At 39.4% G+C, this 24,886-nt stretch overlaps 1 long non-coding RNA gene across 9 annotated transcripts in view; it reads right to left on the bottom strand.

The window, feature by feature from the left end:
* Positions 1 to 24,886, bottom strand: part of LOC144305251 (uncharacterized) — a 53,049-nt gene that overhangs the window by 19,037 nt on the left and 9,126 nt on the right. For 2 of the 9 annotated variants that reach the window (XR_013372305.1, XR_013372306.1), the window contains exons 2-7: positions 23,759 to 23,864; positions 22,580 to 22,781; positions 21,629 to 21,786; positions 16,480 to 16,528; positions 6,841 to 7,078; positions 3,804 to 3,912 (exon numbers count right to left, since the gene is read on the bottom strand). This is a non-coding gene — a long non-coding RNA (uncharacterized LOC144305251). Of the gene's footprint in view, positions 1 to 3,803; positions 3,913 to 6,160; positions 6,295 to 6,840; positions 7,079 to 14,254; positions 14,390 to 16,479; positions 16,529 to 21,628; positions 21,787 to 22,061; positions 22,266 to 22,579; positions 22,782 to 23,758; positions 23,865 to 24,886 lie in introns of those variants that run through there. The other 7 variants (XR_013372312.1, XR_013372304.1, XR_013372310.1 and 4 more) reach the window with 6 other exon arrangements.

A 24,886-nucleotide genomic window follows, 5' to 3' on the forward strand; every position in this document is an offset into this window, starting at 1 on the left:
ACAAAATAACCCCAAATTCTGAGGTCTTTTTGTGTTGTAAAGTTATACTACATTTAACTTTCTCAAGTGAATAGTTTCAAACTGTATATTCAACTGGGAGCATGGATCAGTGGTTAAAAACAGGAAATTTGATGAGCAAACTTGAAACCAGTGAAAATGCAGACGATAATAAGGGAAATTCAGAAAAACCTGAAATTGTCCACAGATGTGACATCTATGGAGCGGTTCCTAAGTTTTCCCACACGAAGCTAATAGTAGAAAGCCTGATTGCAATATCCTGTCAAATGAGCAGTAAATCAACAGAAAGCAATCATCGTCTGTTCTCACATTCTAACTTAAAGTATTTTCCTTAGTATTTTGGAGATTTAGTTAAGTTTTGTGACCTCTGTTCATGAAATCCTGGAATAATAATTGTCAGAGACCATGATGCTGGCAGAAGTATTTAAAACCCAATCATGCAAAGTTTAAGGAAGAGCACCAAATTCAATGAAAAGCACAGCCAAAAAGGCTAAATAGAAATTGCTTCAAGTTTTCCTCAAAGGCAATCTTAGACTCCCCCTCAGAGAATGAAGCCTCTATACTACCAGACAAGAGTGAAACAGAAAAGCAAGTGAAAAGCATCTCAAATAACTCATTTGTGTGGCTCTGAAAGTGTGAAGAACCATTTGGGAGAATTAAGTTAATCATTTGAATTAAAACATCAGTATTAATAATTTGGCCATTTCCTTGGTCTTTGCTTGCTGTATTTATGATAGTATGTTTGATGGTAGATGATGGGTATGTTTCTCCTGAGTTATTAGCAGGTTTCCAAATCTAAGACACACAAATCTGTAGGAGGGGTGACAGTCACGGCCAGAGCCCTCACTAACCCCGAACGCCCAAGCAATTTCTGCGGAATTCTCCAAAAGCACACTCTGTCAACAATTTCTTCTGATTTTCCAAATGTGCTCAATGAAACTATTGACATTCCACATTATGCCTTAAAATATGTATTAAGTATTCCTTTTCCAACAAATTCATGATGACATGGAACTTTTCAAACACATAGATGTAAGGTGTCTGAACTAGAAGAAAGGCCTCGTCAGGGATAAACTGCTACTTCTGATCTTAAAGAACTTCCTAATTACTTTTTCAAAGATTTCTATTTATTTATTTTAGAGGGAGCAGGAGGAAACAGAGGGAGAGGGAAAAGCACACTCCACGCTGGGCTCAGAACCTGACCTGGGGCTCGATCTCACGACCCTGAGATCATGACCTGAGCTGAAACCAAGAGCCAAACACCTCACCGACTGAGCCACCCAGGCGCCCCTCAGAGAATTCCTTAAATTCATACTTAATTTGTCTGCTTAAAGATCTTCCTGGAAGACATCAAGTTCTCATTTATGATTTAAAGTTATGAAACAAACAGCCCCTGGAAGCATAAAATATGCCTCTGGTCATATCTTAGCCAAGGCAGGCCTATTTGTCCCGATGTTACTGAGCAATCTGGCACACCTAAGCAGCTTTTGAAGTGCTTCCCCTACTTACTCTTGGATCTCACCCTAGAGAAGCCCTGTCACAAACTGCAGCCCATCAATAACAGGCTTTTATTGAGCACCACCATGTCCTCAGCACTTAGACCCTTCCAAGTATTTAGACTGATTTATCATTGCTTGTGTCAAAGTGACAAGTGGCTCTTCCCCAGTGACATGAATGGTATCAGGATCACATCAGCCTGCCTGACACATGCTGGGATTTAGGGTCCCCCTGTGATGACTTATAGCTAGCCTTTCCAGTACGTTGTCACTTCCTCTCTTTACCGCATCTCATTCTTTCCAGGGCGTTTCCTCTGTTTTTAAATACAGGGCAGTTTGCCACCATATCTTCTGTCTTGGAATGTTAATCATTATTGTAAGCCAAGATTACAATGAGATTAGAACAGAGACTGCTTTCAAAGCCCCCTCACCCTGTTCGCATAATCCTAGTTCTTGCTACTTTTCCTGGGACTCTTACTTCTCTGCATTCCCTACTTTTCTGACCCAACGAAAAAAGAAATACCTCATTCCCTAAATGAACTCCATTTCTTTTTTTCTTCTTCTTATTCCTCTTCAATCTTTCTTCTCTCACAAATAGTGGTTCTGTTGTCTATAAGACATTCACTTTCACAAATGGCTCTGTACGTCAGTTTTACTATTTTAATTAAGCCAAACGGATTGAGGGTCGGCTAGACTAGGTATTTCAAAAACAGATATATTAAATAGACACAGTCTCGAAAAGCTCTAGTCTTATGCATCATGTTAGAAATGGATTTGGCAGATGGAGACTGTTTAGATATCATTCCAGACCCAGGAGGAAAGGCAAGAGAACAAAAACATCAGGACATGTTGAAAGAAAGAGTGGTACCACTTGGCCAAAACAGACGCCATGTGTAGGAAAATCATGACACATATGTCTCTGAATGTGACTTAAACTATAGGTTTTGCTACTTCATTTTCTGGGAAATAATGAAGCAGTGGAGATTTCTGAGTAGGAAAGTGGTCTACCCAGAGCATGCCTCAGGAAGGTGAATCAGCCAGCAGTGTGCAAGGTAAATCCCAATGTCCAGGGCAGGAGCCACATCAATTGTCCAGACAAGAAGCAATGTGAGTCTGAACTGAGGAGACAACATAACAAAAGGAAGGAAGGAGAAAAAACATGTGAATAACAACTATGTGTGGGGAACTACATGAAGTACCTTGATAAGAATTAGTCCATTAATAGAAAAAAGGTGAGTATGAACCCCCTTATAACTAGGATCAGGGAAAAGAATAGGATTACTATTTATTAAGTAGTAAGTATAAAATGTGCAGCTTTTATCTAATCCTCTCAACTAGCTATCTAGGGAGATGTTATGATCCACATTTTATAGATAAGGATGCCATGAACTTAAATAATTTTCTCAAGGCCAAAAGGGTAGTAAGTAGCAAAACCATGATCTGAACCCAGATTTACCTGACTCCAAAATAGAAAGAATATAGAATCGAATGTATTATGCATGGAGCATGAGAAGTAAGAATAAAAATTTTCTCGAGTTGTGAAGAATGACTCATTAGTACTATTGTCACTAATAAAAACAAAATGAAGACAGAGGTTGGAGTTTTTTCAAGTGCTAAGTTAATGAGCTTAGTTTTAAATATGCTGAGTTTGAAATTCTGACTGATTGTTTAAGAAAACCCTAACTAACAACAGTTGGAAATTGTTAGGTTTGGGAATCATCAGGAAAGAGATTTTGAGATGAAGGGCAAAGAGATCGAGGAAATTCTTGTGCAAAGCAATGTGAGTGGATGAGCAGAAGGAGCAGAGGAAAGCAACTAGTGAAGGATGTAGAAGTTCTCAGAAAGATTAAAGAACCAGCAGACCATGGTATCAAGGAGGCCATAGTAGGAGAAAGTTCCAAGAAGTGAAATTTCCACAAATTACCTGGTGACCTTGTAGTTTCATAGAGGGGTGCAAGGTAGAGGTGGAAGTCATAGTACAAGAGGTTAAGAAATGAATGCACGAGCAAGAAGTGAAAGCAGAATTTGTACTCTGAGAAGTTTGGTGGTAACAGAAGATAAGTACTAGCTGCTCGAGTAGCAGGGTCAGAGGAGGATATTTCAGGATAGGAAGGGCCCTCACCATATTTGTGGGCAGAGGAGGAAAGATTAAAGTTGGTCTCTAGTAGGACCTAGAGAATGGAGCAAAACCAAGAGGAAATGAGCAGTAACAGAATCTAGAACAATGTTCTTGACAAGGAAAAAAAAAAAAAGGCTACCTTATAAAGTAGAAAAAAAGGCCAGACTTACCCTTCAGGAGACACTCAGAATTCACATGGAACTCAATAAACCTAAGGCAAATGGCTAACCAAGACAGAGAAAAAGAGGCTCTCCCCAACATAGGTTTGGAGTTCATAGTCTAAAAGAAAGGGAAATGTTCATGTAGGTCAGAAAATGGAAATTCAGTTTTGAAAAGTTACCAAACTTCAACAATTTCTCCAGGTCCTCTCTATAGCACTTATTCCAATTCTTCCAGAATCCCAAACTTATTCTCTAATAAGTACAGATGGAAAGTACATATATCTCTCTTGGACTGTGTGGTTATAATTTGGACAATAGTCTTTTTTGGTCATCAGAAATGAAGCAGCTCTCTGTACTCTGATGTGTATTCTTTTAAGAGCAAGGTTCAAGATATTTACTTCAGTAAAGTTTTCAGCATGAAGTTCTGATTTCCATGTTTATTTTCAGTGACTATCAATTACATAGTGATTTGGATTGGTCTAGAGCACAAATGCCAACCCACAAGAAAACATTATATTTTACATGAATTTGCAACAGAAACTTTAAAATGAACTCAGTTACTCGAGCTATTTTCTAGCCCTTTCCATTCTCACATTTAATCATTATTGATCTGCTGCTCAGTGTTGGGTGCACGACATATATGAATGATATTATTTAATTCTCATAAAAACCGTCTAGTGCATTGTTATTATCATTCCCATTTTGCACATAAGTAATTGTAGTCTCAGAGCTCAACGGTGGTGGTAGAACGAGTCTCAGTCCTGGACTGACTTAAAAGTTTATGTCTCTAAAGACTAAATAGTACCACTTCAAAATTCAGTTACATATTTTATCACATAGAGTGTTTTCTTCCTCTCTAGTTTCTTTGTTACTCAAAACACCTTTTTCCTCCCTCCTCATCACAAGAATATAAATTCCTTGAAATCAGACACCAAGACTAGTATCCTTAGAACAGAGTCTGAGACATCATACATCTTCCAAGAATTTGGAGGTAAATTGAAATAATTTAAAATTAACCTTAAAATAATCTCCCCTCAACTAAAAAATAATGTAAAATAATTAATCTTACTCCATTTTTCATTCTCTTTGTTTCTACTATCCTTTCTCCATTCCCCACACCTCCTTCCCCATGGGTTTCAAGAGAATATCCAGGTTTGGGAATGTGAGTATTACTGTGAAAATAATACTGTAAAATAGCTTCTATAAACAAGATTGTGCTTAAGTCCAGTGTGTAAATGCACTGAAGATGAAAAGAGTCTCTTCATCGACAATTACGCAGTAAGATTTGAGCTAAGGATTTCACTCCCATAAAACTCATGTTGACTTGTTCATTGAGCACCTTCTATTTGCTTGACCCAGTTCCTGCTCTTTGTGAGTTCTCAGACAAGTTGGAGGGACAGACAGATGATTACAGAACAACCTGGTAATGCCAGAACAGAGGTGAGAAGAATGGCCAGACAACAGCTTGACACTTTTTCATCATTAATTATATGTATTTCAACCTAACTTCCCAATATGGGCTCATTTCCTTTTTGCATCAACACAAAGCCTCAAATGAAACCACACAGTGTATTTCATTTCAAAATGAAACTCATGACACAGCTAAGCAGTGAGTCATCCGCAGAGGCCATGAAATTTCAATCCCAGTGGTTTCAAGACTGAGTCTTCAATCATTAAGCTGCATTGTGTATTTCTTGATCTGAACTTTTTGTATCACCCATTTTAATTTAGATGATGATTGCCAAAATGGTTAATCTTTGTGTCACAATGAGAAAACCTGCAACTCTACAAATCTCTAGAAACTGAGTTTGGAACAAAGAGGAAACAAAGTGGGGAAACTATTTTCCTTACTGACCTAGATAATGGAGAAAATTAGAAACTTGATCATAGTTTTTCCACGGTGACTATCCTCGCAGCCTAAACCTGTATTATTATTTTACTTTATTGTGTGCCCTACAGAATTTTTGTTAACAAAAGGATGTATCTTTTGGCTTTGGAAATTTATTAAATGCAAAGAAAAAAAAAAAAAAAACAGAGCTAAGAAATCCTACAGTGAAAAGTGGACCCGGGTCAAGAACACATTTCGATATTCATGAGGATGCCCTGTATGTAATAGCTTCCTACACCATGAGTAATTTCATAGCTATTTATCTATTTCCTATTGGGAAAAAAAAAAAAAAAACCTTCAGGAATTTCTCAAGGTTAAAACACAGGTCAGTGTGAACCAATGACCCAATTAAGTCCATTGGATCTCATTGTTCTTACTCTTACGCACCAAAACAAATCCATATAACACAAAAGGAAAGGAAGATTAAACATGTATCTCACTAATTAAAAAGAAAAAATTACCTTTACCTTAGCTTTTAGCATAAGCATTCCCACTTCAGGCCTGCCATGCTAAGGTTATGTGAAGAATGCATAGACAAATGAGTCAGACATATTAAAACCTTCTCAGAGGGCAACCTCAATGCTGCAGGTCACATGAAGACTTCCCATAGCACTGACATGCATGAAAACAAGAAGTTAATTTATGTAATTCTCTCTGGAAAATCCTAATGAATCACCAGCTATATGACAAGAAAAAAACTGACAGCTCACAGCCAACCTCTTTATTCCAACTAATGGAGAGGTACAACTGGAAAGAGGTGCTTGGATTTCACAACTTCTGATAGCTTGGTTTTGGTCAAAATCAAGATTCTTCCTAAATACTCACAGTTAGAAGGATGGGTAAGACACAGAACTACTTCCATTGTGGAACATCTTCCTCTATCAACACTGCCAATTTTAGTGTGCACCCAGAACAAATCCTAGTCTTTTCTTCTTTCTTTACAATGGAGCCACATCTTACTCCAGGGGTAGGTGAGTCACCCCACAAAGTAAAAATTTCATGTGATTTCAAATTACCTCTGAAAACTCCTGGGATGCCCCCATGGAGTTCAGTGTCTTCTTGTGATCTTATCAGTTCTCCTCTGTTTCTCCAGGACCTTTGATTATTTTTTTCAATTCCTGCCTTGAGCATGTCAACAAAATCTCCTTACCCACTTACCAAGTTCCTTGAAAATCCGCTTCACATCTTTATTGCTGGTCAGGGAAACCCTTAAAATTAATCATGCGGGATCCCTGGGTGGCTCAGAGGTTTAGCGCCTGCCTTTGGCCCAGGGCGTGATCCTGGAGACCCGGGATCGAATCCCACGTCGGGCTCCTGCTCCCGGTGCATGGAGCCTGCTTCTCCCTCTGCCTGTGTCTCTGCCTCTCTCTCTCTCCCTCTCTCTCTCTGTGTGTGACTATCATAAATAAATAAAAAATTTAAAAAAAAATAAAATAAAATAAAATTAATCATGCAATCTTTCCATGGATTTCCACCAAAGACACTGACTGTTTCAGGCTTAACTGAATCTTCTGTCTCAGGACAGTTGACAAATAACTATACTACTTTTCATCTTGATCTTTACTCCATTTTTTGTCTCCCCACCTCTATACCATCTCTGCTCCCCATTCTTTCCTTCCCTCCATCTTTTTATTCCTGCCAAGTCCAATTCAGATAAATCAATCACTCATATCATGAAAATCTGTATTGGGGAATATATTCTCAAGAAACACCTATAAACTCATTTGCCCAACTTTCTTTGACCGTAACTATTATTTTGTATTGCTCTCATTTGTTCATTCATTCATCCATCTCACAAATACTTATTATACACCAAATATATATCAGACACCATTCCAGACACTAGGAATACATCCATCCGTGTTCACAACAGGCAAAATCTCTAATGTCACGTAACTCATTTTCCAGCGGGGTAGACAGTAGATAGATGTTCCCATAACAGATTGCCAAGCAGGCATGAATGCTAGAAAAAAGGGAATAGAATAGTCACACAAGGTCCCTGAAAAAAAATATATTTGAGCAAAGATCTAAGTAAGCAAGGAGACAAGCCATGGATATATAAGAGGGTATGTATGGATATGTAGTTAAAGATAGAGGAAACAATGAGTATAAAAGTATAAAAACCTTAAAAAGAGTATGGGATTGGAGTTTTCCAGAAACAACAAGGAAATTTCCACCATGAATAAACCTGAAAGTTCATGGGAAAGAGTGGTGTGAGATGAGTTTGTGAGTTGGCCAGAATCCAGAGGACTTTTAGCTCTTATTCATGAATGTTATGCAAAGCCCTGAGCCATGGATCATTTTAAGTGGGGAGGTCATATGATCTGACTGAATTGTTTTTAAAAGGATTTCTCCAGCTATTTTGTGAGAGTGGTGGGGGAAGGTGCACATGGAGTATAGAGGAGGCTTCTCCAATCTCCTATCACTGCTTAGGGTCTCAAATCAGTGTTTGCCAATACAGATGGTTCCTGACTTAAGATGGTTCAACTTAAAATTTTCAGCTTCACAATGGTACAAAAGCAACATGCATTCAGTGGAAATTGTACTCTGAATTGTGATTGTAGATCTTTTCCCTGGGCTGGCAATATTCAATGAGATACTCTCTTACGATGCCAGCCAGAGGCAGCCAGCCTCAGCTCCCAATCAGCCACGTGATCATGAAAGTGAACAACCAATACACTTGCAACCATTCTGTACCCCTATAACCATTCTGTTTCTCACCTTCAGTATAGTCTTCAATAAATCACATGAGATATTCAACACTTCATCATGAAACAGGCTTTGTGTTAGAAGATTTTGTCCAACTATAGGCTACAGTTCTGAGCATGTTTGAGATAAACGAGGCTAAGATAGGATGTTCAACAGGTTGGGCATATTAAATGGATTTTTCAATTATGGTATCTTAAACTTACTATGGGTTTATCAGGATATAACCCTAAGTCCAGGAAGATCCGTATTTGACTTTTCTGTGAGAGAATAATTGAGAAGATATTTCCAGTTAAGTGGTTTATTACCAAACTATGCAATTTTCATGCACTGCTTCCCTCCCTCACCTCTCTAGGTCTGATGCACTATCATGAAATCGTTTTTGATCCTGGCCCTGACAGTAAGGCTCCCTGGTGCATAGGTTCCTTCAGGCCCTGGAAGCCACTTGGATTCACTGACTGTTGGTCTTCTACTAATTTTAGGATTCCACCTCTTTACTTCCATTTACATGCAAAGATTTGGCAGCTTTATCTTAAAACACACACACACACACACACACACACACACACACACACACATAATGGCTTGAAATCTAAAAACTCAATATTAGTTTCTTGAAAAAAAAATAAATGTTTCTAATAATATGCATTTCCTATGGACAGTAAATTTACCTCTAAAGCACTGAATATGTATATAACCGTTCTCAAATACCTGGAGGAAAAAATTACCTTTGAAAATTCACCTTCTTGAGCTTGAAAAGTCTTCAGAAAAACTGTAAGCAATCTCTCTTATTTTTCTTAAATCTGCTTGTTTTTACCATTCATAGGAAATAAATCCTTCCCTTCATATTCTCATTATATATTTGTACATCAGCTATGCACCAGGCACTATGCTAGGCAACGGAGACACAACGACAAGGAAGACAAAGCCTGTGGCCCCACAGATGGACATGACTGCCACATGGAAGGGGGCTGGTGGGGAGCCGAGTCTGAGGGCAAAAGGCAGCAGCCACCTTTTGTAATGATCTAACTCTGGGAAATGAACAAGGGGTGGTGGAAAGGGAGGTGGGAGGGGGGTTGGGGTGACTGGGTGACGGGCACTGAGGGGGGGGCACTTGATGGGATGAGCACTGGGTGTTATGCTATATGTTGGCAAATTGAATCCCAATAAAAAAATATATACAAAAAAAGGCAAAAAATTGGAAACAAAAATAGAAGTCTTATATCATGTTCTTAGGCAAAAGAAGAAAGAAAAGAAGAAAGAAAAAGAGGAAAGAAGAAAGAAAGAAAGAAAGAAAGAAAGAAAGAAAGAAAGAAAGAAAGAAAGAAAGAAAGAAAGAAAGAAAAAGAAATGAAGCTAAAGGAAACCCAAGAGACATGGCAGATAGAATTAACCAGACAAAGCCCAGTTCCTTTCCTTGCCAACTCTTGGTTAATTTTCTCCAGGACTTTCCCTATGGATGTTTACAACAGTTCAGAACTCTGTAAGTGATCCAAGGTTAGAGAGTGACAGCAGAGTACTCTGCTTTATTTGCCTAGAAAAAAGAATAATACTCTGGTTTCTCTTCAGGTCGATACATCTTTCACCTTTTACTAAAAAAAAAAAAAAAAAAAAAAAATTAAATTAAATTTTAAAAAATTAGTAGAATAAATGTTGCCAATAAGTTTAGTCAAGGATTTGAGCACCTGGTCTTATGATAATAAAGAAGAGGAAACACATTTGGAAAGGTTTGGAAAATAAAGCCCTGTTTTATAAAGCAATGAGGATAAAATAGAAGTGCTAAAGTTCTTATTAAATAGATATCATTCATCACCCTCAATAAAGTACTACAATGCTTTCCAGTACTTCAATGGAAAAAGAAAAGGCTAAAGTTTTGGCACAGTCTGAAACCTGGCAAGTGTGACATTTAGCCAGCCTGTAAGGCCGCCTTTCTCCTAGGATCTCCTCAAAAGAAAATGCAGACTGCCTCAGAGAAACATTTTAAAATTAACAGTCCATGTCAAGAGGAATAAACCTGGAAGTGCTATTTTGTTTGCTTTTCAGAAGCAAATGAATAGAGCAGGATTAAACTAAAGACACCAAATTTCCCCAGATTATCATCTGATATGTTTAGCCACACAAAGAGGAAAGCTAGTTGTGATGGATGAGCCCATCCATGGGGAGCAATCATCTTCCAAGTGAAAAGCCTGGACACATTTCATGCTTTAAAATGAATGATTCTGCTCAGCCTGACAGCTAGTTTACAAAGGTCCCGAGCCAAGCTCAAGTCAAAGCGAAAGCAGCGGTTACTGTGTACACATTTCTAGATCCAGCCAAATAATCCTGATTTCCTGACCTTTGCAGATTAATGGCTCTGAATAGAGAGAGAAATGGTGATAGACTGGGGAAAGCGAGCTCCCAACTGCCTGGGTGTAGGCATTATTGGTTCAGTCATTTGTCTGCATTGCAAACCACCCCAAAATACAGTGAGGGGCATAAAACAACAAACATGCTATTACATTCCTCCGTCTGGTGGCCGGGAATTTTAACAGAAAACATAGAGATGACTTGTCTGTGCTCACTGTTGTCCAGGCCCTCAGCTATCATGACTCCAAAGGCTATGAGGTGACTCAGGAGGAGGAGTTGAAATAGCAGGGACAAGAGGGTGCACTTTCAGGATGGATTCTTTTTTTTTTTTTTTAAGATTTTATTTATTTATTCATGAGAGACCCGGGGGTGGGGAGGGGTGGAGGCAGAGACATAGGCAGAAGGAGAAGCAGGCTCCATGCAGGGAGCCTGACGTGGGACTCGATCCCGGGACTCCAGGATCAGGCCCTGGGCTGAAGGTGGTGCTAAACCGCTGAGCCACCCAGGCTGCCCCAGTATGGATTCTAATCACATACCTAGTACTTGGCCTGGGATGCGTGAAGGGCAAGTTCAGCTGGGGCTCAGCTGCGCTCAGCTCAGCCTGGAGTTTGCTTCAGGTTCTCTCTCCCTCTCTCTCCCCGTCTGCCCCTCCTCCCACTTGCATGCTCTCTCTCCCTCTCTCCCTCTCTCCCTCTCTCTCTCTCTAATAAAAACAAGAAAATCTTTTTTTAAAAGGTGTCACTTCATAATAACAAAAGGTACATTTTATATGAAAGAAATAATTTTAAATTTTTGTGCAAATTTTGACACTTCAAAATATTTAAAGCAAAAGCTAGCAGAAGAAATAGATAAATGCAATATCATATTGGGATAGTTTAACAAATCTCTCTGTATTTGATAGATTAAGAATATTAAAAAAAAATCAGGGACGCCTCAATGGCTCAGCAGTTGAGCGTCTGCCTTCTGCTCAGGTTGTGATCCAGGGATCCCGCATCAAGTCCCACATCAGGCTCCTTGCAGAGATCCTGCTTCTCCCTCAGCCTATATCTCTGCCTCTCTCTTTCTGTGTCTTTCGTGAATAAATAAATAAAATCTTTTTTAAAAAAAGAATATTAAAAAATCAGCAAAAACACAAGATATTTAATTACATATAACTAACAAACATAATTAAGATTAAGATAAATATGTATTTGAAAGAGAAAGAACAACGCAGTCTGAACTGCAGAACTTTCTTTTCAAACGCACTTTTCAAGCACATCACCCTCATCCTTACAGCAAGTTTCAAAAAACCCCAGAATATTGTTTTCATTCAAAACATTGTTTCTTAACAACACCACAATGTTGTTAAACTTGACACCACTAACAGAAAAATAACTAGAAAATCCCGTATGTTTGCAAATCAAAAAACTAAGTAGTTCATAAGTCAAAGAAGAAATTAAATTGCAAACCAGGAAAAATACAAAACTGAATAATAAGAGTACCACAAACAAAATTGGGTAAATCCAGCTATAGCAGAAATTAGAGGGAAATTGGTAGCCCTAAAAGCCTATATTAGAAAAGAAGAAAGCCTGAAAATTAAAGTGCTAAACATCAACCTCGAGAAGCTAAAAAAAAAAAGTGGGGGGGGTGGGGGGGGCAAGGGCAGGACAGGTTAATGAAGCCAAAAAACATATTTAGAAAAAAAATAAAAATAAGTTGGCAGGTTAATCAACAAATAATAGAGACAATTAACAAAGCTGAAAATTGTTGAATTAAAAATTAACACAATTTACCCACCTCTAGTCGTTGGTTTAAGAAAATAAAAGCACAAGTAATACCAGAAATTTAAAAAGGAAATGGCCAGAGGAACTGAATAGACATTTTTCCAAAGAAGACATCCAAATGGCCAATAGGTACATGAAAAGGTACTCAACATCACTCATCATCAAGGAAATGCACATCAAAATATAACGAGATACCGAGATACCTGTGAGGATGACTATTATCAAAGACACGAAATAACAAGTGTTGGAGACGATGTGCAGAAACTGGCCCTGGCACACAGAAGGTAAGGGGAGGCCGAAGAAAGAAGAGCAGGCCACTGCCAGTTGGCAGGTGGCAGGTTTAATAAGCAAGACAATTTATGTAGAGTGGCCATAAGACAAGTATGAGGCACACTCATTCTTGACTCCAGTGGCCATAAGACAAGTAGAGGCCTACACCGCCCACCAGAATCTTAAACGTGTGCCTAGAGATCTTAACTGGGTTTAGTCACTAACGTGGAGTGGATGGTCTTGGCAACACGTTGCTCTCCCAAGGCTGCATCCTTGAAAACAGCTCTGGCTGTGGGGACAGAGGGCAGAAATACATTCCAAGAACAGGGCAGGGGTGAGAAACCTCCAATTGCCCGAACCCAGCTCCATGGTCACCCAGAAGTCATGTCCTCTCTATGACCTCCTCCAACAACCGGTTAGAACATCTATCATCAAGAAGATAAGAAATAACAAGTGTTGGCTAAGATGTAGAGAAAAGGGAGCCCTCATGTGCTGTTGGTAGGAATGGAAATTGACATGGTAGTTCCTCAAAAAAACTAAAAATACAGCTACCGTATAATCCAGCAATCCTACTTCTGGACATTGATCCCAAGGAAACGAAAACAGGATATCAAAGGGATCTCAGCACTCCCATGTTTGTCACAGCATTGGTCACAATGGCCAGGATACGGAAACAACCTAAGTGTCTGTCAGTGGATGAATAAAGAAGTTGTAAGATACACACAGACGAATATTATTCAGCCGTTAAAAAAAAAGAAAGAAAGAAAGAAAGAAAGAAAGAAAGAAAGAAAGAAAGAAAGAAAGAAAGAAATCCTACTATTTGCAACAACATGAATGGAACTTGAGGGCATTGTATTTAGTGAGATAACCAGATAGGGAACGAAGGAAATACTGTATGAGATCACTTATATGTGGAATCTAAGAAGACAAAAGCATAGAAAGAGTAGAATGGTGGTTATCAGGGCTGCCATGGGGCAGGGGTGGGGGGCAGTGGCAGTGGGAGGTGGGGGTAGTAATGTTATTAAAGGGTAAAAACTCACCACTGGAAACTGAATAATTTCTGGAGTTTTTTTTTTTTTTTAAGATTTATCTATTTTAGAGAAAGCATGAGCAAGGGGAGGGGCAAAGGGAGAGGGAGAGAGAGAAGCAGACTCTCTGCTAAGTGGGGGAGCACAACAGGGGCTCAATCCCATGATCTGAAGACCATGACCCCAGCTGAAATCTACACCACTTGGGTACCTCATCTCTGGAGATTTAATTCACAGCATAATGATTGTATGATAATAACAATTATTATACACTTCAAAACTGCTACAAGACTAGATCTTAAATATTCTCAACTCAACTCAACTCAAAAACTCAAAAGAGAAGTGGTCATTTATGTGACGTGATGGAGGTGTTAGCTAAAGCTACAGAGGTAATCATATTGCAATACATAAACGTATCAAATCAATATATTTTATGCCTTAAACTTACACAAAGCTGTATGTCCCTTATAGCTCAATTTCTAAAAGAAAATTGAAGGGGCAGCATTAACTCTTGGCTTCTATTCAGGTCGTGATCTCAGGGTGGTGAAATGGATCCCTGTGGTCAGGCTCCTGAGCTCAGGCTCTCTCCTCTCTCTAAAACAAATAAATAAATCTTGAAAAAGAAAACAACAAAGAAATGTAAAAAGCAAAAACAGATTTGAAAACTTTGGGGGAAATAGAAAAATATTAGAAATACATCCCTTACAAAACCAGATTCAAAAAGGAACTTTAAAAGTTTTGTAATTATGAAAGATACGGAATCAGCAGTCAGGTCACTTGTGTTGGTCTCCATGACATATCTCGCTTCATATGGTGTGAGGATATTTGGCTATTGAATGCATATAAATTGATTTTTAAGTATAATAGAATTGTACTTAAACTATTCCAGAGTACAGAAAAGAGAAAAAAACTACTCCTCAACTCTGATCGTGAGCTCTGCACAACGTTGATTCCAAAAACTGACAAAAGCAATTCAAAAGAGGAAAATTACTAGCCGACCTCAATCACGAATTATTTTTTAGCTACTAAAAAAATAAACAAAAATATTAGCTAACCACATCACCCCAAGGGTACTCTAATGTCCTGGAATGTTCCAAGTCCTGATCTGGTTGGTGGGTATATTGGGCTTTTTAAAACATTATCCCTTAAACTGGGCAGATATATATTTGTTGAAATACATCCTGTACACTCCTCTGTTCATGGGATATATTTAATTTTTAAAGCAAAAACAGTCCCTGTGAGCTGCTGACACACTCATTCTTTCAAACTCAAGTCTTCTGCTGTTCATCTGAACCTCTCAAAATTCACCACTTGGGGGGCGCCTGGGTGGCTCAGGCGGGCTCCCTGCTCAACCGGAAGTCTGTTTCTCCCTCTCCCTCTGCCTCTCCCCATGTTGGTCTGTTTCTCCCTCTCTCAAATAAATAAATAAAATCTTTTTTAAAAATTCACCACTTGGTGCTTCACAAAGTGTGGGCCTCACACTCAGCAGCAGCAGCATCACCTAGGAACTGGTTAAAAAGGAAAATTCTGAGCCCTTTGCCACACCTACTAAATCAGAATCTTTAGAGGAGGGATTCGGGGATCTCCAGGTTATTTGGAGGCCCCCTGAAGTCCTTGAGGCACTGCTCACTAGCATTAGAGGGGTTATAAGCAAGAGGTGGGACTGCAGTCCAAGGGAACTCAAGCCAAAGGCAACTTTATGTCCCCAGTGACACCTGCCATCTTACCTGCAATACCTATTGCACCATGTTGGGTTTTCCTTCTTTGAAGGACCAGCCTCACCTGGACCAGGCTCATGTCACAGGAAGAATGATCATTTGTCAATGACTCACACCTGAACATCTGTATCAATGACAGGGCCATGATTCTCTCATTCTGTTACAAGAGTCCTTCTCCACACTGGGCACTGTGCTGCGTAAGCCACCCAGAGTCAACTTGCTGCTCTAGCTCTGAGTGGAGGGGAAGTGTGTTCATTCTGAATTATCCAGGGCCAAGGATTCACCCTATTCATTAGCAGATCATCCAATTGTAGGAACTTCTGAAAGTCCTCCTTCTTTTCCTGTTCCCTCTCTTTGGTCCTCTTTGCTATTGCCCAGAACCCGAGCGTGGAGAAACAGTGGAAATCACTTACAAATAAGATCCTTGGGATGCCTACAAAGGATTCCCCAAGAACAGAGAACAGAACAACTGGCAAAAATAGGATGTATTTTAATTATGGATTGAAATGCTCGTTTTCATAGATAAATAAACCTTAAGAAAGTTAAGGAGCCATCGGTTGGTTGGTATAATTATAATAAAATTCATTCTAATTTTTTATTTTGATCAGTTATATACTTTCACATAGTTTGAAGAGACATGTAGTTATTTTACAAGACCTAACTTAAAAAATAGCTACCCCCTCCCCCCCAGAGGCAGCCTCTTTCATCTCCTTCAGAGGTTTCTTTTGGAATTTATCACTAAATAAGACGCATATTTTGTAATTTTGTTGGCTCTTCAGTTATTGTCCTTGTCTATTGATTTTCTACCAGGGAATATTAGGCTTAGCTTTTTTTAACACTCATCCAAACACACATTTTCCCATAACCACCTCCACCCCTGCATTCATTCAATAGAGTTGTAATTTAAATTTGGGTTAGATCAACAGTCATTGTTCGCACTATGGTGACTATGCACAGGCCACTCACCTCTGAGACATGCGGTCTACTTGATTCCTTTCCTGGACAAGTTTTTCTTCTTTTTGGAGTGGGGGGTGACCCAGGGCAGGGGGAGGAGAAAGGAGAACAGTTAATAACTGCTGCTTTTTTCCCTATTTACTCATATACTCAGTTTTCTATTTACTCATCACAATTCAATCCCGAACTGTCCGCCAGATGTCTGAAATTCCCATCAACTTATTGTGAACACAGTGTCAGCCTATAATTTCATCTTCTTGATAAAATCCCCTTCTGATTTACTTACTTCTGGACATTAGTGCCTAGCTGTTGTCTACCACCAATGCCTGGCTATTAGGACCTCCCTTCATTCGTTCTGAAGCATCCTTTCTATTAACAATTTGAGTACTGAATTCCTCCTTTCTATTTTCCCTCTTTCTCTCTTTTTGGAACTCCTATTTATAAAGGATTAGACCCCATGATCTGGTCCTCCAATTTTGTTATATTTTCTCTTCTCTTTTCCAACTCTTTTCTGTTTAGCTCAACTTGTAGATTTCTTCAGTTTTATCTTCACGCTGTTCTGTTGAGGTTTTGGGGTGGGGGTTGCTTTGAGAGAGAGAGAGCGTACAAGTGTGCCCACACACATGAGTGAGGATGGGGTGGGGAAAGGGATAGAGAGAATCTTAAGAAGGCTCTACACCCAGCGCAGAGCCTGATTCAGGGTTCCATCTCACGACCCTGAGATTACAACCTGAGCTGAAATCAAGAGTCAGACGCTTAACTGACTGAGCCACCCTGGTGTCCCTGTTGAGCTTGTTAGGTCTGTAATCATATTTTTAATTTCTAAGTGTCCCTAATTGTTCTTTTTTAAAGCAACCTGTTCTTATTTCATGAGTGAAATACCAACTTATCTCTCTCTGAGAACATTAATAACGACTTTTTTGAATACTCTTTCCCCTGAAAAGTCTTTTCTTCCAGGTTGCTTTTTTCCTGTGTGTTTGTTTTGGTCTCTATGTTTTATGCTGAAATCTTAATCTAGCTATATGGTGACCTTGCTTGCCTACTCATATATGAGTTGGGTCCTAAAAGAGCTGGTAGGAAGTTCTGAGCTCATGGTTGGTATTTGACTACCGTGGGTTCACTGTACTTATTGATCTAGCTGGACAATTTCCTTGGAGATCCTCGTCCCCAAATATCAGTACTATTACTTCTTTTTGGTCTAGTAGAGCTCCTAGAGAAGGACCTTCCAGTCTCCTACCTAGAATATAGTTGCCTTCCTATCAACATTTGGAAGCTGAGTGTAAAAGAGGCCAGGGAGGGGGGGGGTCCCAGTATTCAGGATATAATTTGCTTAATCCCTAAGTTTTCACCATCATACTCCTACCCTCAACTGTGTCTGACGAATCCTAGTGCAGGGACCCTCTGTTTTATACTCTCCAGGGATCATTTTCCTCAGACTTCCTCCATGTAGATTGGAATAGAAAACAATTCTGAATCTGTGGGTTGGAGGAGAGGATCTAACTGCTTTTTAAATAGACTAAATCAGTAATGTCCCTTTTAACACTACCTCCCCTCTTCCAGAAGCACTTGTGTGCCAATTCCTCAAGCTTTTAGGGATTATATTCTATAAATCAGGTTACCAACTATCTGCTGGTGTAGGATTCAGCTTTCTTAAATATCCCAAATTGTGTTATTATTTCCTCTCTCATTTTCTTTATCCTTTTAGGTTTATACCTTTCTCAAAAAAAAAATCTACTTATTGTCATTTTATGAGGTTCTGAAGGAAGGAAAATAAATGTGTGTGCTCAATCCACCATCCTGATCCAAAAGTCACAGCAATAAAATTCATCATAGCTCTTCATGCAGTAAAGGTAAAATAGAATTTTAATGATTACCTAGGAAAATTAATCAACATTAAAAATGTTTTAAAAGATGAAGGAATTAATTAATACAACTGTTTTGAAAGAATGTTTGGCTAGCAGTATCTACAATAACTGAATATATCAAAAATCAGAAGTACTCTATTTCTAATACATATCCCAAAGAAATATGTACATATGTTTACCAAAAACAATATACAAGAAGTCCATAGTGGCACTATTTCATAGTGGCCAAAAACTGGAATCAACTCTCATGCTAATCAGCAGTGAAATGTATGATAAATTGTGGTATGTTCATGGAATACACACAATAAACACAATGAAATACTATAAAGTGAAAATGAGCAAGTTACTACTATATTCAGGAACACAAAATTAATACAGAGTAAGAAAAGGCATACACTAGAGAAGATATATTATAAAATTCTACTTCTATCAAGGTCAAAACTGACCCTGAAGAAGAGAGTAATGACTAGGAGTGGGTATGAGATAGGTATCTACAGAGCTAGTTCCATGAGTATGTTCCCACCGTAAAGAATAGTCAGTTATATGCTTACATTTGGGCCATTCTTCTGTTATACTTTAATTTTTAAAAGTTCCTTCAAAAAAATTTACCAAAGAAGGAGAAGAAGGGGGAGAAGGAAAAAGGGAAAGAAAGTCAAACCATCAAAGTAGATTCATTTGGTACCAAATTTTGACATAAGTGGTTTCTTGGGTTCAAATGCCAGCTTTCCCCCTTATTAGACTGTGACTTTGGTTTAAGCATTATTCAAATTCCTCTGTAAAATTAAAATGCAATCATTCATTCATCCAACAAAAATTTATTGAGCGCCTACTATTATAGGTACTTGGGATATAGTGATGAGCAAATTTTTACCATCTTAAAGCCAATATTCTCATGGGGAAAGAGAAAAAAAATGCCAGCTATATCTACCTCACAGAATTTCTGTGAATCGCAAGAGAAGTCATGGTAAGAGCCTTCTCCACGAAATAAGGTTTGTGGACCTGCAATAGGAGCACCACCTGTGAATTTGTTAAAACAGCAAGTCATGCCCCATTGCAGACCTACTCCATTAGTATCCTCGTCTTAGCGAGATCCCCAGGTAATTTATACACACATTAAAGTTTGAGAAGCACTGTTATAGTACTTTGTGAATCATAAAATGTTGTCAAATGTAGGCTATTATTACTAGTCATGCTCACCAGGAAATTGCCACAATCCTGCTCTGTAGATACATCCCTATTCCAGAAAATGAAGGTTATGAGGGTGACAAAAGCAAGTTTACTCCCATCTAAAAAGCTGTTTCCGGATATGTTGTTTTGGAGTGTTTCTTTCCTGTTAGGTCTTTAGGTCAGCCTCAGTTCTCTAGGTCAATAGCCCCCTACTAATGAAGATGTTATTGATGAATTTTATTGCCGGGTTTTTCAATTAGTTGAACACCATTTTCTGGTCATTCAACAGTGAGGCCAGGAAAAGTGCTTTGATACAGTAATAAAATGCTGAACAATGCAGACTTCAGATTTATGGAGTTTTATTGGCGTGTTGGTATGTCCCAGATTCATTTTGTGTCTTTCATCTCCTGGCTGGGGAAACGAGCAAAACTTTTTCCTGCTGGCTGTTTGGAGGATCTCTAATCAGACTTGTCCTGACAGTGCTTTTGTGAAGAGAGAGCCTGGGAAGCAACTGATTGTTTGGTAGGAGAGGATATTCTGGGAATAGAGACTAATCAACGCTTCAACAACTATCTTATAAGAGAAAAAATACTTTGTCCAGTTGTGCCTATAGTAGTGTTACTCAATATTTTTTTTTAGAGAGAGGAAGTGGGGAAAGGAGCAGAGGGAGAGAGGAGAGTGGGATTATCTTAAGCAGGCTCCATACTCATCACGAAGCCCAATGCAGGCCTTAATCTCACAACCCTGAGGTCATGACCTGAGCTGAAATCTAGAGTTGGATATTTAACCCATTGGGACTTGCAAGCCCCTCAAAACATGATGTTCATACAAATCACCCAGAAATCATATTAAAATGCAGTTGGGATTAACTAGATCTGAAGTGGAACCAAAAACTATTCATTTCTATTATGCTTCCAGATAATATTGATGCTACTGGTTCCCAGACTATACTCTGGGTAGTAAGATCCTATCCCACAATAATTCAAGAGGAACCAACAGTAATTTTGAACCACTAGGCTCCTCCCACATTCATAGCAAGGTCTTCTGAAGAAAGAACAATGCCCAGGAAACCCAAGTATGTTGACTAGGTAAATACTGGGTAAAAAGTTCGTGACTTTTCCATAAATGTCACAGAGTATAACATCAATTCAGTTTCTCTCTGCTTCTTTTCTCCAACTTCCTACCATAGGGAGAGCTCTGAGGGCTGCAAAAGTTGTAATGGACTCCAAACTTACCCAACATTACATTTTCTAAGGGAAAGAACTGCTTTTTTGGTTTTGCCATCTTAGTGGTGAAAATGTATATGGCTTCATTAATAGTAAATAACTGCTACTCTCTAAGAGCCTTTTATGATGAAAAGGTCTTCTTTAGAAAACTCTGGACTTCCCAGAAGCACTTCATGAATGCCTACTTTGATAAATTCATGATTATTTTAAAGCAATTCAAAGACAAAAAACGTTTATTTTCAAACTCTTGGGACAAAAAGTGTATTTAAATAGAGGTTGTTGTTGATGATCTGTTCCTACAAGCAAGTAGAAAAAAGCCACAAGAGTGGCAAGGTAGTCTGACCAGGGCTTGTTTCCTTAACCACGGCCTTACACTACTTCTAATAATGCCTAACATTTCTTGAGTGTCTGTTATGCACCAGGGACTGTGTTAAATCCATCGGATGGGTTTCCTCATTTAATACAACAACCTTCTTTCCCTATTTTATAGATGCAAAAGTAACAGTAAAGAGGTTAAGTAACTTGCCTGAGGGCACACAGTGAGGGGGTGGGGGCTGACAAAGCAGGAAGTGACTGGGTCCAGGCACTATGGGTCTCACAGATACTTTGGAGAAATCAACGAGCCTACCAAAACCAGAATATGTATCAAATCATCTCAGATTTGTTTTCTGACTTCCTCAGCTCATAATTAAACCCCAATTTATTCATTAGCTGCTTTGACTATGCTCATCCATTTACTATTTGGTAGCCACTAATTAACTGTAACTTGTGCAACCAGGAACTTCAGAGAAAGACTTTAATTTTCCTAAATTGACTTTCTATGTGAATTCTTAGGATTTTCTTATTTTAAAATAAAAATTGAGTAGATATGTTCATAGCATGATTGTAGCAGCTCCTCCTTACCATCATCATCATCATCCTCATCATCCTCATTATCATCATTCCATGTGTTATCCGGTTTTTTATCTTATTTTGTTTTAATTTTTCTCATTGGTGTTGCCCTTAAAGTTGTAAGTTCCTTCTGGGCGGCAACCATGTCTTTTCACTTGAGAACATCAGTGCTACAGAATAAAAGACCAAAAGGAAAAATACAAAAACAAAAAACCTGTTAGCGATGGTTGCTTCTGGGTTGATGGGATTATAATTTTCTTTTCTTTTCTGTGCTTTCCAAACATCCCACAAAGTGCTTACACTTAGGGAAAATTATTATTTTAAATCACTTAAAGCTTTCCTTGTCTAGGACACTATATGTTGATTTCTACAAAACATCTCATCAATACTAAAAAATATCTAGAGGTGACACCAGCAATAAACAGAAGTAAAATGTTCATGTTACCTCCAAGATAAGAGCTGTATATGTGATAGGACTAGTGAGAGGGAGCCTCTCCGATGGGGAGAAAGTAGAAGAGTTGGAGGCATTTTAGTGACTTCACCATTGTCCCCCCGAATCCACGCAGCTCAGGTATGTAGCCTACAGAGTGCTTTCCACAGGTTCACAAAATAAAACCTCGCTGCATTCCACATGAGAGAAGGGCAGGCTCTAGGGTAAAAACAAGACTTGTCACCTGCCTCAGAACAAGTCCCAGAACTACATTTTCTAGGCAGTGCTTCTAAAATTTTGTCTGTGATGCTTTAAAGCATGCTGATCCAAAAGCTACTGAAAGGTCTGGCAAGGTCTTTTTCCTTCCATGTCAAGGAAGGAAAGGGAGCTAGAAAGACTTAGGTTTTTTTTAACATGTGTTTATGTGGCATCACTGATATTTTGGAATAAGTAGAAGCCATTGCTGTCTGCTTTCTAATGCTCTACTTATTGTTGTGCCCCCGACGTCATCAGTTGTGAGTGAGTAACATCACCTCAGCGTGCACTGTTTGAGTTGTCCTGTATTCATCACCCAAGTGCTGCTAATAGGTGGATGGTTGACTGAACGACAGACAAAATGTTGGAATCTCCTACTATGCATGAGTCAGAGAGGAAGTTGCTACCATCTTCATGGTCCACTGAAGGCATTGCTGGAAGTACCAGGGGAGATCCCCAACTGTCCTTGTCAGAGCAACCCTGAAATGAAGATCAGCGTGGCTGTTTCAAGGGATTGGGCCAGGCCCCAAAGCAGAAATTACAGGTGACAGGTACGAAAGAGAAGGAGAGTTGGGGCATACTAATGAGGTTCCCTAAGGAATACTAAATGCTCCTGGGAGGTGGGATGGAGACACAATTTGACAGAAGTTCTTCCTTAATTCCTTCCGGAGATACAGGTTTCCCTCTGGGCCAGTATCCTAACAAGGTAGCTCAGTGAAACCTTGAAAGACAATCATTTAAAATCTGATATCAGGGGATCCCTGGGTGGCTCAGCGGTTTGGCACCTGCCTTCGGCCCGGGGTGTCATCCTGGAGTGCTGGGATCAAGTCCCACATCAGGCTCCCTGCATGGAGCCTGCTTCTCCCTCTGCCTGTGTCTCTACCTGTCTCTTTCTCTCTCTCTCTCTTTGTGTCTCTCATGAATGAATAAATAAAATCTTTAAAAAAAAAACTGATATCATGATTCACAGACTAATTGACTGGGTTCAAATCCCACTTTTTTTCAAGATTTTGTTTATTCATGAGAGACACAGAGAGAGGCAGAGACATAGGAAGCATCCTGGTTTGGGTTCTGGATTTTTTGGAGGTGATTAATAGTATGTGAAATGTTTTAGGTTGTCAGACCTTCAACAATGAGTCCAAACAGTTGTGTACCGTGATAAAGTTATCCTGTCTTCTTAGTTAATGGCTTTCCAAACACATGGAGAGTCAGTTTAGGTAAAATACTGTGCAAGTTTCTATACATCAAGGAAAAATTACATGGAACAGAATTTAACAGGCAAATAAGAAGACATAATTCCGGTCTATCACAAAAGGGGACAGTGAACTTAACTTCCCTAGAACAAAAAAGCAGGAGGGTTTTTAAGGGCTGAGGGGGGCTAGTAGAAACAGTGCTGGAGGATGTTAGGGGAGTCTGGTCCATGACTGGGCCATCTGTGTTTGCTAATTGACACTTACCAGTTCAGGCTCCTTCCCTCCTACAGAAACTGGGAGACCTTGATGTTCTCTTTCTTGATGATAGCATTTCAAAGGATGGCTTCTTAGATCCTTAAAACAGATGGTTCTGGGTCATAAAAGAGGCAAGAGTCAGGAAAAGATTTACATCTCAAATGGCCAAATGGAAAATTTACAATTATAAGTTTTCTGAAGTAAATATTTGCTCTAAGACAAGGGAGGTGAGTGACCCCTTGTCAGTAGGAACCCAGTTTAAAGTTTAGTCAAGCGGAGGGGGAAAAGGCCATCTTGGTCATGTTCCTCACTTAGCAGGATCAGTCGATGTATCTGTGAAAGACAGAGCCATCTAAGGCATATTTTGTCTGATACCACCAGGATCCACCTGTCCCAAACTAGTTCCCCACCCCCATCTGTAATAACCTGTCTCCTTTCTTACATGTCTGGACATTCCCACCATTTGAGTCATTCCTCTGAGTCAGAGAACAAAGGCGAGAGCACAGCTTGTAGAGGCCATTGTTACAGTGCTGGTGAGATTTGGGGGCCAGCAGTGAAAGACCTATCTGCACCTTGCTGTCAGGGCAAGGCCCTCAGCAAAATTTTGAGGTACACAAAGGCTCTCCCGACTGTTCCCCCCTACTGTGGCCCCTCCTTGCTGTTTCTGACAACTTGTGCCCCCAGAATCTCTCCTCCCCCCTTTTCTTTTTTCCTCCCAAGAAACTTGTTCTCGAGTCTCACACTAAAATGTCAAAAACTGGCTAAAAGCTGAGAGAAAGCCAGAGTGTTTGTAACCTAACTAAATCTTAAAGGGGAATTCCTGGTTCTGATCAATAGTGGGTCAGAATTGTAAAAGATCTCCCCCTTGATGCTGAAACTGCCCCTTTCCAGCAAATGGCTGCTGCACCGATGGGGACCCAGCCTGCCATGGACAAACCCCGGGTGGCCCTCGAGTGGCCCAGAGCCAGGCTCCTGAAGTGGGTGCCTGGAAATGGAAGTAGATGGGGATTCTGGAGGTGCTGGAGAAAGAATATGTCTAACCAAAGCAAGGTGAGGAAAACCAGTGCTTCCTACCTGCTGCTTTTACTAAAATGAGTGTTAGAGCGGAAAAATTTATGGAGCCCAAAAAAGGACCAT

This window comes from Canis aureus, chromosome 35 (assembly GCF_053574225.1).
Source record: "Canis aureus isolate CA01 chromosome 35, VMU_Caureus_v.1.0, whole genome shotgun sequence".
In the NCBI taxonomy this organism is placed as follows: Eukaryota; Metazoa; Chordata; class Mammalia; order Carnivora; family Canidae; genus Canis; species Canis aureus.